At 40.0% G+C, this 14,743-nt stretch overlaps 1 pseudogene; it reads left to right on the top strand.

Annotated features, from left to right (window-relative positions):
• The first annotated feature begins 255 nt into the window (after positions 1-255).
• LOC149175564 (methionine gamma-lyase pseudogene) overlaps positions 256-14,743 on the top strand; it is an 84,491-nt pseudogene continuing 70,003 nt past the window's right edge.

The raw sequence follows: 14,743 nt of genomic DNA, 5'->3' as shown, positions 1-14,743 counted from the left end.
AATTCCGCAAGAAGAATGGGTGCATGGATTCATCCATACCTTGGAGACAATTCCTCAGAATTGGTATTTGGAAACAAAACTGCAACATGGTACTACAAGTTGGGAAGAGATGGTTGATGGATTTATAATGATATTTAGTTTTGAAGATGATTGTCCACATATAGATGCATCCCTTGAGTTAGTTAAGAATAAGATTTTGAAAACGAAGTTCGATGTACATGGAAACCTGATTGGGTCGCGCAGTTACATAATGTAATGGAATGCTACAATATCAATGTAGAAGAGGACGAAGATCCTCACAATATTGAAATTGCAGAATATAAAGGTCAACGCGAAGCAAATGGACCTAAAATAGAGATGCCTAATATAATGAAGCCATTAAAGACGAAGAAGGTAAATATAGGGTTAGAAGATGAATTGAGGTTTGCAACAATAGGATATTACTAGGATGAAGACATAGTCAGCAAGATAAAAAAATATTTTGCATGAGTACCAGGAGTTGTTCCCTACTAAGTTCTTAGATATGAAGGGCATATTAGAAGACTTCGGAGTTATGAAGATTCCTCTCAAGCCTGATGTGAAAACTGTCAAGCAGAGACCTTATGGACTGAATCCAAAATATAAGGAAAAGGTGAAGGAAGAATTAGACAAGATGATAGTAGCCAGGATCATTGAACACATCGAAGATTCTAAATGGGCAAGTCCCATGGTGGTCAGGAAAAGAAGGAAAAAGGTGAAATCATAACTTGTGTGGACTTAAGGAAATTGAATGATGCATGTCTGCATGACCCCTTTGTTATAGACATTTTTGTGCCTTGCAGCTCCAAGCATGAAATGTCCATAAACCAAGGGCTCCTAAGTCCCTAAAAGTGTTGTTCTAACCCCTAAAGGAACAAGGTCAACAAATTACAACTTCTCCCAGAAGTTCTCCACCAGAAATTGCTCAGAATAAGTCAAAATAGGATCATTTCAGCTGCTCTACTAGCTAAGTGCATTGCATAGCACCTAAATCCACTGGTTAGGTGTGTTGCAATGCACCTAAATGCACTATCAGGGTGCGTTGAGCGGGAAATGACAAATGGCAGTGTCATTCCGCGAGGTGGAGAGACAATGGAAGCTTCCAGAATCTTCTCCTATGACACTTGCCTCACTAAATTCGACCAAGGATGAGTAAGAGGCCTTCAGTCTCCAAGTGGAAGCAAGAACTGACAGAGAGAAGCCACTAATCAAATCACAAGTTGACTCATCCTCCTTGCATACATCTATATATGGATCCCTCATCCCAGAGATCCAGAGGCTGGAATTTTGCACATTGTAAGGAATTGCTGTTGGTTTTGAGACACATATTAGAGAATTGGGTGATCTATGCTTTGTTGGAGGTGAAGAGGGGCTTCTTTGCTGGGAGGTTGATGCTGGGTCAAGAATCATCGGTTGTAACTCCTCCTGGATCTTCTTGTATATCAATAAAAACTATTTGAGTTTCTCCTCCATGCTTTTGTATCATTGATGCTTGTTATATTTGTATGGATAACTTAAATCTGATCCTAAGTTATTTATGAATATAAATCCATGTCTTTGTATAGTTTTCTTCTTCTGTGATCTTACAGGTACTTGGTGAAGCTGGGCAAGTAAGGGAGCAGGTAGCTGGAAGCTGTCAAAGAGGAGAGAGATTGGATCAAAGGACTAGCACAAGACACAGGTTGGTTCTTCCTATTCCTCTTTATTTATAGTTCATAAAGGAAATACAAAAGTAGTTTTCTCTGTTTGTTTCTAAGGCAGCTGTCACACCTTAGTGGGATAGAGCAGTTCTAAATAGACACTTTTCCCGTTAACAAAATGGCGACTCCGCTGGGGACGATTGTCTAGTTAGTTTGTTTGCGTATCTCTTGTTGTTTATTTCATAAACTTATAAGTAGCAATCGAACTGCATTTGCCATAACAAATGCAAAGTAGAAATCTGCTGCTTCAATCCATTCACTGGATCTATTTATGATTTGAACAGCTGATTCATAGACTATCTGATTACCCTTGTGATAGCTCTTAGACCCTCCTTAGATCTACCTCTGATTGTGCATTACTGATTGCTTTTACTTGGCCAAAAGCCAAAGACTAAACTGCAAAATGTGACCTAGAACCCGGATAGAATTCTCATTTCTGCCCCAGCGCAGGCACTGTGAAGAGGTTCTGCATTTCAACACACTTCTCGAAAGGGAAACCTGCGATGCAATGCAGTTTTTCTGTGTTACAGGTGCGCTGATCAGCCTAGCCTTGTGCAGTTGAGGTTCTTGTGCTTCATTCTTTCCAGTTTTGTCTCTGAATTTTGCAGCCTGTGATCAGTATATGACTGTTTCAAACCCCTTTTCCTTACTGATATTCTGCCTCATTTGTACAAAAGAACTATAGATGTTTTTGTGTGTTTGTTGAGTCATTTGCAGTTTTCCATTGCAAAAGTATAATAATCGTACTGTCATCCTTTGATTTAGATCTGTCACAAGTGTCGATTTCGATCGTAGGAGAAAGTTTATTTGTTGTTGACGGTCGATTATGCTTTTACTATTGCCTTTGGTTCGAATTTGTGACTTTCTAGTGTCAAAACGAATATTTATTTCAAAATCATAAAGTGTCGTAATCATCTCTACCTTTTGATTTCGAAAAGAAGCTTGTTTGTGTTTGTCGCTTGAAAGCAAATTCAGATTTGTACATCAACTTTCTTTTTAGCATCAATACTAAGAAAGTGAAAAACAAATACATGCATGTGCATTTGCATATAGATAGTCTGTTTGGCTTGATTTAGGAAAGTGCATTTACAGTGTGCTCTTTGCTCTTTGTGAAAAGATTGTGTCTTTCTTTCCCCCTAGTAGCTAGGATTTTCATTGTTGAAAAGAGATAAAAGTTTGTTTATCATCTTTAGATTGCATTTTAGGAATTACATCTACATCTTGTGGTGAACCCAAAAGGCAAACTTCATAAGAAAGATCAACTTAAAATAAATTCAATGAATCTAACAATGCTTTGGAACTTAACGCACAACATTTAGAGGTCTAGGCTAGAGACGTATTAAAGCATTGTAAAGCCTGGTAACTGTTGTCCTCACTGACGGTTGGGTGATTCCTCCGCTTTGAGACGATAAGTGCCAGTACGGACTTGTGCTCCCACGTACCGTCGAGTATATATTGGGAGACCCCTATAGGCTTAAATCCTTTATCCATAGGAAGCCGTGTCGGCCGCCCTACTGATCGCAATGCACTGAACACAGCATTCGGGAAGATTGACTGCCGTACCGTAAAAAGTATTCTGCAGTTTTGCGATTGGTTTGGTACTCACTCTACCTAGACCTCCAGAGCAGTCCCTTTCGTTCCTTTTCAGACTCTTTAACGGAAAAGGTCCATCTAAGCACTTGTCACTTCAGGCTCATTAAAAATCGAAGGAGACTAGAGTCATCTTTTGTTTTTTCTTGACTCTTAAAAATTGAAAAAACAAGTTGTGTCAAAGCATATAAAAATTTATTTTAAACGGAATATTCATACCCCTTTCCTACGTTGATCTTAGGTTGAGAAAATGGAGTCTACCAACCAAGGAATTCCCCTTGGTGGAAATCCTAGTCCCTTCTCCTCTTGGGGAGATGTTGTTGCACCCCATATGGCCACATTGTCGCTTCCAGGGCTGACAATTGGTTTGCCAGTATGGCTCTTCTCAACCTCTGTCGTTCAGAACACCACTATTCCTAAACAATCGAATAAGCAATTAGACGAGTCCAGAGTTGCCCACCAGCCTTCTACTTCCTCTAATTCTTCCTCTCCTCCTTCCTCTTCGCTTGATGGGGCTGGTAAAGCCAAAGGTCAAGTTCCTAAGGAGAAGAAGGAAAAGAAGAAGAAAGAAAGAAGAAGAAGGAGCCAAAGGCGAATGGGGGAAAACGAGTGTCGTCTAACGAAAATCCACACACTGCACTAACCAGGCCTAAATCGCCATGTGTCATTTGCAAAGGAGACCACTTTCATAGAGATTGTCCTTGCATCCCTCGGATATTAAGGGACTGGTCTCCTCGTTTGCACAACCCGGTGTCGTCAACCTCTGATGACCATGTTGAAAGTACACCGTCGACTAGTGAAAGTGAAGCCCCAGGACAAGGAGAAAAAGGAGAAATGTAGATTCCCTTGTAAACTGTGCGAAGGCGATCATGTCGTCCACCATTGTCCCTTCTTAGACGAAGCTAAAAGATTTTTGGATGATCGTCCGGTTTCACCGTTATGACTTCCTCCTGGATATAAAAAACTCTTGCCGAGTCCATCACTAGTTGAAAAGCCGGCTGGCCCGCTCAGGTGGTCGGTCGAAGCACCTATCATTGAAGATAAACCATCTGGATCCATACCAGACAAAAGTCAAAAGGTTGAGGCGGCAGTTGACCCGGTCTTGCCTTTAGAGGTTTTATCTTCAGATGATACAGTCACTGAAGAGAACAAGGATGACACCGTCCAAATTCTCTTCATAAACACAGACTCTGACGAACATGGGGGCAATTTACTCGTTCCTTTACCGCAGGAAGGAAGTTCGTCAGAGCCGTACCCGGCCGTCTATTCGGTCCCACCTCCAAGCAACCTAGTTGTCTCCTTCGACTGGAATCAACTAGGCAGACCCCGTTTACCAGCAAGTGTACCATTCCGAATTATCGTTCAAATATATAGAATGGTTATGGCTGGTACCATCATAGATGAGGGGGCTTCTGTGAGTATCCTTTCCTCAACTTCTTGGAAAGCGCTTGGCTCGCCATCGCTTTTGCCTGAGATGAGAAATTTGACAGGCTTTGATAAAGGAACCAGTCGACCTTTAGGGATCCTTCTCGATGTTCCCATAACATTGAGAAGGAAGATAGTTCGCATGAACATAATGGTAGTTCAAGGACCCTTGGATTATAACCTACTCCTTGGACGAGACTATATTTATTGCATGGAAGCAATTGACTCCTCACTCTTTAGAGTAATGTGTTTTCCGCACAAAGGAAGAGTGGTCAAGCTCGTAGACCAACTTCCATTTCCCGGATCACGCATAGCAAATAGTCATATACCATCCCTAAATGGTCTTTTCACGCAAGAAATGTCTCGATCTCCAGTCCGTCCTCCCGATGAGCGCAAGTAATTCGGGGGGACATAACTGAAACCCAGGGGGCATGCATCCTGGTCTGCTTCGGCAGGAAAACTTTGGGTATAGGGTAGGTTTCACGAGAGAATATGACCTCCGTACTCCCGTCCGTGATTGGAAGGGGGAGTTGGACTGGAACAATATTCTCTTGTCAAAGTTATGCGAGTTGGCGGGCATCGTCGCTCACCTTTGTTTATCTCAGTAGACATCGTCGAAGAAGTGTTTTGTTTACGCCGTAAATAGAACAATCTTTGGGTAACTTGTAAGAGGTAGGCCTCTCTCGGTAAAACAAATGTTTTGGTGGAAAGAAGTAGAGGTAACCTTGAAACTCTGTTTTATACCTGGGGGCATGCAAACCTTTTGGAGTGTAAGCAAAGAGTGATTATTTATCTGTTTTTTAGATTAGTCGTTTCCTAACTTGCATAAAGAAAGGATGTGGGGCAAAACTCTAAAAATTGCCGTTTTTATATGAGACATTCTTATCATATGACTGGATTAATCGAGCAGTGTTACCGCAAGGTTCAAGCTCGTTAAAAAATAAACCCGCACCGAGCAAATGTTTCCACCCGCGTTTAAGCTCGTTTAAAAATGAACTATTCCCTGGTAAATAACCACCGTGAATGTAGTATTTCAGCCATTAAAGCCTTGGTCGTGTTTGCACCGTCACCTCCACTTTTTCATTAGCCGATCATTCACATCCATTTGATTGTTTACCCATTTTGAGGAATAGCTGCGAAGAGTGATTTCACTAGCCATCCTTGTGACACTATCGTGATTGGAAAATTCCAAACCTTACCTGGAATCAGCTGCTACCCATTTTATCACTCGTTCCTCAAAAGACGAGTCTTCTTTAAGCTCTTTTCAACTGACTCGTAAAATATGAAAAGATTGCTGAGCCATTGGCCTCTCCAGCTCGTTAAAGGGATAGGAAGTGCTATCCCTCCTCTAGATTTTAATCTTTTTGGACCTGAGGGATTATTACACAAAAAGATCGAGCGCTTGTTTTGTTCGGCTCGTTAAAGCTATCGAAAATTCATCCCTTCTGTATTGTTTTATACTTTTTCGGACTTAAGGGATTAGATGACGAAAAAGGAATTTTGGAGTTACCTTTACGTACCTTTTCAGACTCTCTAAAAAAGAAAAGGACCGAGTTATCTTTGTCGTTAGACTCGTTAAAAATATTAAATAGCGACAAACTTGTCTTTAGACGAGAACGAGTTTCACTATCGCTAGGCTCGTTAAAACATAGCGATGGGTTTGCCCGAAGGGAAAATTATAGAACAAGCATATGTTATCCTCCTCAAGCTTGACAAAAATAAAGAGGTACTGGTCAGCAATGATTGGGGAAAAATTGGGAAGAAAACTCAAAGAATCTTTATTGGTAGCAAGTCGCTCTTGAACATGACACTTCCACTCCGTGCCCGAGTCGGGTTGGGTTGTTTCATTCACCGGTCACATCGCCATGGTCACACCATACCATCCACATTTGGGGTTAATGCTACCAATCCATCACATCAGTGTCGCCGACATGTTCAAGAGAAGTCATCCAGAAAGGCCACCTGTGTCCCGCCCACTACCATACATTATACTCCATTCTTTCATGACCGCCACCCTGAACCATATATCATCAGATCGTTTTCACCTCCATCAAAATCAATTGCTCCGTTTCGTGTCATTGATGTGGGATTCATTAAGGCCCTCCTATGACGGATCACTTCTTGTCGACATCAACTCATTATCCAAGAAGTTGATCTAGGAACACCCCATTCAGTACTTTGAATCTTGCATACCTCAATGGCAAGTTTCTCACTTCCAGCGACAGGTTTACATCAATGACCTTCGACTGAAAGATTTTGCGTGGTGTTCGACGCCAAGTCCTTTATTCACACCACGTGAATTGTACTGCAGTACCTTGAGGATCATTATCATTATCGGTGATTCCTCTCGCACTTGTTAACAGTTTACATCATTGATTGGTAATCAAGCGATGTCTTTCCATGTTCGACTTCAAAACATTTCTCACATGGATCGACTTGTACTTCGAGTGAAGATCGGACGAGATTGAAGACCCCGGATCTAGTTTCATCCATCCGGGCTGCGATATATATTCAGGAAAATAAAGACATTGAAATGTACAACATTGCAGCACAGATAATCATCCTACCAAAAGGATGATGGCTCTATCAGAATCATCAGTCTACCATCAGACGATTGTCTGTCCTATGTACATGAAAATGAATTTATAAAGCTGAGCATGGTGTTACACTAAAATTTTTCACCATGACTATTTGCAGTCAGTATGGCTCCATCAATAACCATACTGTCCTCCTTGGCAAGTCTTATACCTCTGCTCCTCATGTCAAACTCCAAAAAAGAGAGAAAGTCTTTAAAAAATCAATATAACTCTGGTTCCGCACTTTCTCTTACTCTTACCTGCGGGCACGCACCTCAAGTACATAATACCTGCGTACGTGTACGCTCTGTCTGTAAAGGGATGGGTGCGTACCCCTGTAAAATTCAAAAGGCGCAAGTTTTACTTCAAAAAACTTACTTGCGGTCGATTCTAGAGCATTCTAGAAGATGGTTTGACGTGGATTGAGCGCCTCCAGATGATTCATGCATCCCAATGAAAGAGGAACTTATCCCATGAAGAGGGGAGCTATCCCTTTGAAAGAGGGGCTTATCCCATTGATGGTGGACCTGTTTAACTTCCTCCAAAGCATTATAAATACAGGCATTGGGCCAGAGGCAAAGGAGGTTGAAAGCTGAACATTCCTAAGGGTAGATGCTGCTGAAATTAGGACTCCCTTATAGAGCTTGAGAGGAGAGATCACATTCCTTTCTTAGCTTCATTTGGAAGTGGGTGAGCTGATCAAAGTAGAGGAGAACTCTTGCTGGACCCTGGGAGGGACCTGCACAACACCAAGGCGTTGGTTGTAAGGTTTCTTTTGTTTCCAATTAATACAATTAAGTTCATTTTTCTCAACAAGTTGTTATATATAATTTGTTTCATAAACTCCTTGGTCTTTATGATGAATATGTTTTATTATATGAGTTATTCAGGTGCTATGTAATCATTTGCTTGTTAGTGAATGCAGGCTTCAAGGAGAAGGAGCTCATCTGGACCGAAGAGGCTTGGCTGCTACAAACAGCGTTGGACTAGAGGTAAGCCTTAAACACCTGGTTGCTTTTATTTTAAATGCATATTTAGGGAAATATAGTGCTTGATTGTTTTGTTTGTCACTAGAAAAGCCTTGCTTTCTAGCGAGGTCGGTTTTGTCTGCAAAATTGACTCTTTCCGCATGACAAAATGGCGACTCCACTGGGGAATCCATGGATTTGATTGATTTTTCTTTTGATTGATACTTTGACCAGAGAAACTGTATTTTCTATTTCTGTTTTTGACTTGATGATTGTGGGATTGGGTGAATTTAGTTAATTTTGAGTTAGTTTTCATTTTTCATAGTTTTGGGAGAGGTACGCACCCTCTGAGTTAAGCACAGTGCGTACTTGTACGCACTTTTCCTTTGTGCACAGAGCGTGGATGCACCTGTGTAAACAGGTTGCCTGCGCACCCTGTCAAAAATTTGAAAATTTTAAATTTTTCTCTTTTTTATCAGTTTAGAATTTGTTTATAGGTTTTAGCCATTGCCCAGACCTGCTTGTTCCCTGTCAAAAAACTTTCCTTGGTTAATTTCATTGGCATTCCTACTTTAAGCTTTTATCAATTGGGTGTTTTGAGTCTCTTTTTTGAGAAATTCTTAATTTGATTTCCTTTGGTCATTACTTGGAGGTTTGTCTCAGTCTTTTCACAATTCTGAATCTTTTTGCTTTTGTTTTTTCAAAACAATTTCCCCCTCATTCACCGGGGGGGGCTAAATTGTGTATAAGTGTTAATCACCTTTGAGTGTTTTTATTTTTTGATCTTTGGAACTCTCACCCAATTTTCTTGACTTGCACTTGATTGGTTCTTAGATTACATTAGAATCATCTTGTGTTTGAGAATTCTCTTGCATAGATCACATTTTCATAATTAGGATTCTCATTTTCAGAATATGAATGAAAAGTGTGCATAGATTACATTTGCATACTATTCATGTGAACTGTGCATAGATTACAATTGCATAGTTTACATTCTGAAAAATCAATCATAGATTTAGATTAGTTTCTTTGATTTGAATTTACATATTTTTATGTTTGTCTTTAACACATAAAAATAAAAATAAAAAAAAGGTTTTGAAATTGATTTGCATTAGTTTTTCTTAATGAAATTAGTGCATTAGAGAATTTGTTATATTTTCTCTTAGTGATCAATTTTTGCATTGTTGGAAGTAAATGGAAACTCTCTCCTTACTTTAGTTAGGATTCATCGAATTGAAAAGATTACATTATCATATTCGATTGCATTCAGTTTTGGGTCGGGTTATAACACCATTGGTTTCGTATCCATTTACCCATTTGAGTAATAACAGCCTTAATAACACAGCGCTTAATTAAAATTTATCTAGTAATTTTTACATTTTTAGGGCTCTTTCCACCAATCTAGCTTAGGCTAGTGTCTTGGAATAGGTTTTAGTTAACTCTCCAAGACAGTAAAACAAACAAGTAGCTGTATCTTGTGGTAGGAAGAAATCCAACTGTTGCATTTATGCTCTGGGAAAGCTCCTCTTAAAGGAGAAGCACGAGATCGTGTCCGAACCAGTGTGGGAATCAATCCTTCCTCATTGGGAACGACACCAGATATTCACGTATTAAAAATGGTAAACCTCGGATTAACCGTTGTCGAGGAGCCTGGGGTCACTTGTTGGTAAACCTTGGATTATGTCAAGGAGCCTTCAAGGGGATTGAGCTTGCTACTCTGCCCTTGCGTGCATATCGGATCATAGACTGTTCCCCCAGGTATACTTGTTTCAGTTGGTAACCTCAGTGGCCATATTCTTTAGGATTCTTCCTAAGGTGACAGTGGTGGGAAGATCCCACTATACCTGGAGCAGACATCGGCTAGACTCACTTGGATTTTCTGGGGGGTTCTCTTCACTCGAGACGGTTAAGTGGAGAAACTTGTGCCAGTTTATTCATTAAGCAGGTTGCCGGGGTAACTGTTCCAACTGCCATTTCTGTATTGAACTCTGCGACGTTGGATTTCATCACCAACTAGTGTTTTCAGTACGGAAAGTTATTGTTTGTGTGTGGTTTGACTCCTAGATTTGATAGTGCGTGTTAATTTGTTTGTTTTTACTTTTAGAGACCATAGGTGCGAATTGTGAATTGTTAATTTTAGTTTTAAATTGTTAATAAAATTCATTGAAGTTGAATATAATGGCAACTGTTCCAGAATTTACCAACCTAGGAACCCCTCTTAACGAGGATCCTAGTACTTTTCCTTTCTTTGGAAATGTTGGTCCTCCTTATATGGCTACTTTTTCATTACCTGGATTTACTATAGGTTTACTGATATGGTTATTTTCAACTTCATTGGCCCCAAATACTCCAATTGTTCCACCTCAACCGAATGATTCACCTCAACAGAGTTCACCATCTCAACATCACCAACCTTCTGTTGACCCTTTACCTTCTTCACCTAATTTTTCTTCCTCCATTTCTCCCTCTTTGCTTGGTAAAAGCCTTGATGCTAGTAACTAGGTGGCTAAGAAGAAGAAGAAAGGGAAGAAGAAAAAGAAGAAGAAGAAGCAAGATAAGAAAGAAGTCAACCAACCAACCACGACTGTAAGTGTTAGTTGTGTTGAGGAAAACTCCGACATGCATCCTAAACCCAAATACCCTTACAGGCTTTGTAAGGGTGACCACTTCCTTGTCAATTGTCCTGGTATTCCAAAGGTCTTGGAAGTATGGTTAGAAAAATCTCATCAACTTTCCATTGATCCATCAACCAGTGATAGTCAGGTTCCTGGGAAAAAGGGTAAAGTTAGGTTTCCTTGTAAGTTATGCAAAGGGAGTCATCAAACTCACATTTGCCCTCACATGGATGAAGCCTCAACATTGTTGGAAAACCTTACTGTTCCACAGCAAGAATTTCCAACTGGTTACCGTAAACTTTCTCCCAACCTACCGTCAACTGACGGAGTGATTGATCTAATTTCAAGTACAGTCGATCACACTCTTCCATTGGAGAGTGAAACTCATGTCACTCAGGTTGATGATCCATTAGTTGATCAAGTGGTCGATTCAATTTCACATTCGGTCAATCCCACTTTCCCTTTAGAGAGTGAACTTCATACCGCTCAGGTTCTTTTTGTTACATCAGATTCTTCTATGCCGGGGGGCATTTCACCTATTTCTACAGAACCCCCTCCAAGTACTGAGGTCTTTTCCTTTGATTGGAATAGACTGACAGAACCTTGTCTTCCTTCCTCCATCCCTTTCCAAATCATTGTCAAGGCTGGTGGAAGGGACATACATCGTACTCAGGTAGATGAAGGTGCTTCTGTTAGTATTTTATCCTCAACTGTTTGGAAAGCTTTGGGTTCCCCTCATCTTGTGCCTATTACGCAGAATCTGAAAGCTTTTAACAGAACCATTAGTGAACCTTTAGGGATCCTTCCTAAGTTTTCTATTACCTTGGAAGGTAAAACTGTCTGTATTGATCTTATGGTAGTTCGAGGTCCCTTGGATTTCAATTTACTCCTTGGGCGAGACTATGTTTATGCAATGAAAGCTGTCGTATCGAAACTCTTTCGCGTGATGTCTTTCCCTCACAATGGCAGTATTGTGACTGTAGACCAGCTTTCGTTCCCTAGTCTTGTTTCAACTACCAATAATATGACACTCCTAAATGTTCCTGATTCTAAAGTGGTATCTACCCTGCCACGGGTTAATTATGTGGCAACTGGTCCCATGTTTTCAGTTACCGATGTAAGTGAGCCTCTCACTGTTTGCTCATCTTCCTTTGATTTAGATCCGGTAATTGACATGGAAAACTCTATGGGATTACTTGAATACGATGTTCTTATCCCTTTTGAGTCCCTTGACATGTGTTCCTTCCAGAGAACTATTCTTCCTTCTGATGAAGACCTCTTGGAAGCCATGATCAAGGTGTGTCCATTGACATGTCTCTCTTCCAGTTGGAAGCCATGATCAGTGAAAGCGAGGATAGTTTCTTTTCCTATGCAAACCTCGTTAAAAAATGAAACAGGTGTCTACGAGGATAGTTTTTTCCTGTATCAACCTCGTTAAAAAATGAAACAGACTGCTATGAGGATAGTCCTTTTACTGTGTCGACCTCGTTAAAAAATGAATCAGTGAGTATGAGGATAGTTCTTTTCCTGTGTCAACCTCACTAAAAAATGAAACAACTCCCATGAGTCTTTCCAAGATTTCGAAAGTAAACCTTCATTTCATCCACCTGGTTGAATGCAATGAAGCTTGGGGGGCATGTACCTTGATTTGCATCATTATGCTGGGGGCATGCGAACTTATAACAAGCATAGTTTTTCGTTTCAAGCTTGCGTAAACATGAAACCGAATCTGAGCATAGTTCTTTTCCTGTGTCAAGCTCGTTAAAAAATGAAACAAATCCTCCTCTAATTGAGTCGAGAGTTTGACTAGATCTCATAAATGTTAAGTTGTATATTTAGGTTAGTTATTTTAGTTATTGCATAATTTTCTTACAGTTTTAGGTCGAGTCTTTCAAATGATCTCGTACATGAACCTTCATTCCATCCAGCTTGTACTTATTTGAATGAAATGAAGCTAGGGGGCATGCGCTCTAGCAGTTACGCTTAGGGGGCATCAAGCACAGTTTTCTCTCTGTTTCAAGCTTTTGTAAAAATGAAACCTATCTCGAGTTAATTTCAGTTATTTTCAAGACTCGTTAAACTCATGAAAATCCCGAGATTATTTTGCTATCTTTCATTCTCGTAAAACAAATGAAAATGCCGAGTTCTTTCCGTCTTTTCCTGCTCGTAAATTAAATTGAAAGTCGGCCATATGAGTACATTTTTATCATTTTTTTCGAACTCGTTAAAACTTACGAAAAAGTGAAACCTTGGAGTTCTCTTTTAAGCCCTTTTCAAACTCTCAAAATATGAAAAGATTGCCGAGTTTTTCTTTTAAACTCGTTAAAACAGAATTAAAAGACGGTCCTCTTACATCCCTTTTCTGACCGTAAAAACATGAAAAGATTGCCGGATTTTTGTTGTTTCAAATTCGATATTGGAAATAAAATGACGTGTCCTTGGTCGCTTTTTACTTTTCAGATCAGAGACACTAATCATGAAAGTACTCCTTGGTCGTAAAGATCAAGCAGTTCTCTCAAGTATTATTTTATACTTTTTCGGGCTTGGGAGACACAAATTTACGAAAAAGGTCAACCCTGGAGTCTTCTTAAGTTTTTCAGACTCTCTAAAATTGAAAAACGCCGAGTTTCTCCTATACTGGACTCGTTAAAATTTCACAGTAAAGGACCTGTTCGATTACAAACAGGAACGGACCACTCCTTCTTAGGGTTCGAATCTAAACTAAGTTGGACTCATCCGAAGGATGAGCTTATAATCAAGCAAATGTTATCCTCCTCAAGCTTGTAAAAAATAAAGAGGTACTTGCCAGAAATGGTGGGGGAAAAGAGAGGAAAATGAGCCTATTTGTTATACTCTGTCTCGGAAAAACCTTATCACCACTCTTGAACACGACACTTTTCATTCACTTGGGTTGGGAAATCCTTTGCCTAACAGTTGATCAAACCACATTGAAAGTCTTCAGCCGGTTTCTGGGTATTAACTTTGGGTCAATTATCACCAAGCCATCTGTTGTGTCGTTATGTGTTCAAGAGGTCACTGCAAATAAACCATTCATCTGCAAAATATCTGTCATCCATCTTGACCATCCCTGAGTCAGTCCTTACAGCTACATTTCTTCAACTTGATCTATGATTTCGTGTTGTGGGCTTTCCTGCAACGGATCTCTTTCTATCGACATCAGCACATTATCTAGAAAGATGATCTAGGAATCATCAGTACCTTGAAATCTGCATGCCTCAATGGCAGGTTTCTCGCCTTTGACGACAGGTTACATCAATGACCTTCAATCAAGGGATTCTGTGACATGTTCGACATCAACACATTCATTCACATCTCATGGATTGTACTGAATACTTTGAGAGCCATTGACATCACTGGTGGTTTCTCTCACACTTGTTAATAGTTTACATCATTGACTGGTAATCAAGTGGTTTCTACCATGTTCGACATCAACTCATTTATTCGCATGGATAGAATCGTACTATTTCGGGAAGCAGAAATGAAGACCCTGGATCTAGTTTCCACCATCCAGGCTGCGAGGAGTTTTGTATTCATTATACAGTAGACTAATTATAAACAGATGGCTGCATCCATACTGTGTCTACATGTGTCTATGATTATGATGTATTGCGAAATCATTCCTATATTAGAGCAGTAGTTAGTTTGTTAGTTAAGTTTTTGATCTGAGTATGGGAATGCCTACCTCAGCAATGATATGATCTCATATATGTATTTTGTGTTGAATATTTGCAGGTTCCGACTGGGCTCTCCAAAAGATAATCCTCGAAATGATAAAGTGCTTCACCCTTCCTAGATGATATAAAACTCTGATCTACTACAGACCTCGCACT

The sequence above is a fragment of the Pinus tabuliformis genome, chromosome 4_1, assembly GCF_031772625.1.
Source record: "Pinus tabuliformis cultivar Carrire ecotype Pingquan chromosome 4_1, CPIR1, whole genome shotgun sequence".
Classification (NCBI taxonomy): domain Eukaryota; kingdom Viridiplantae; phylum Streptophyta; class Pinopsida; order Pinales; family Pinaceae; genus Pinus; species Pinus tabuliformis.
Note: the sequence above shows the minus strand (reverse complement) of the source record. Positions and strands in the feature narration are given on the sequence as shown.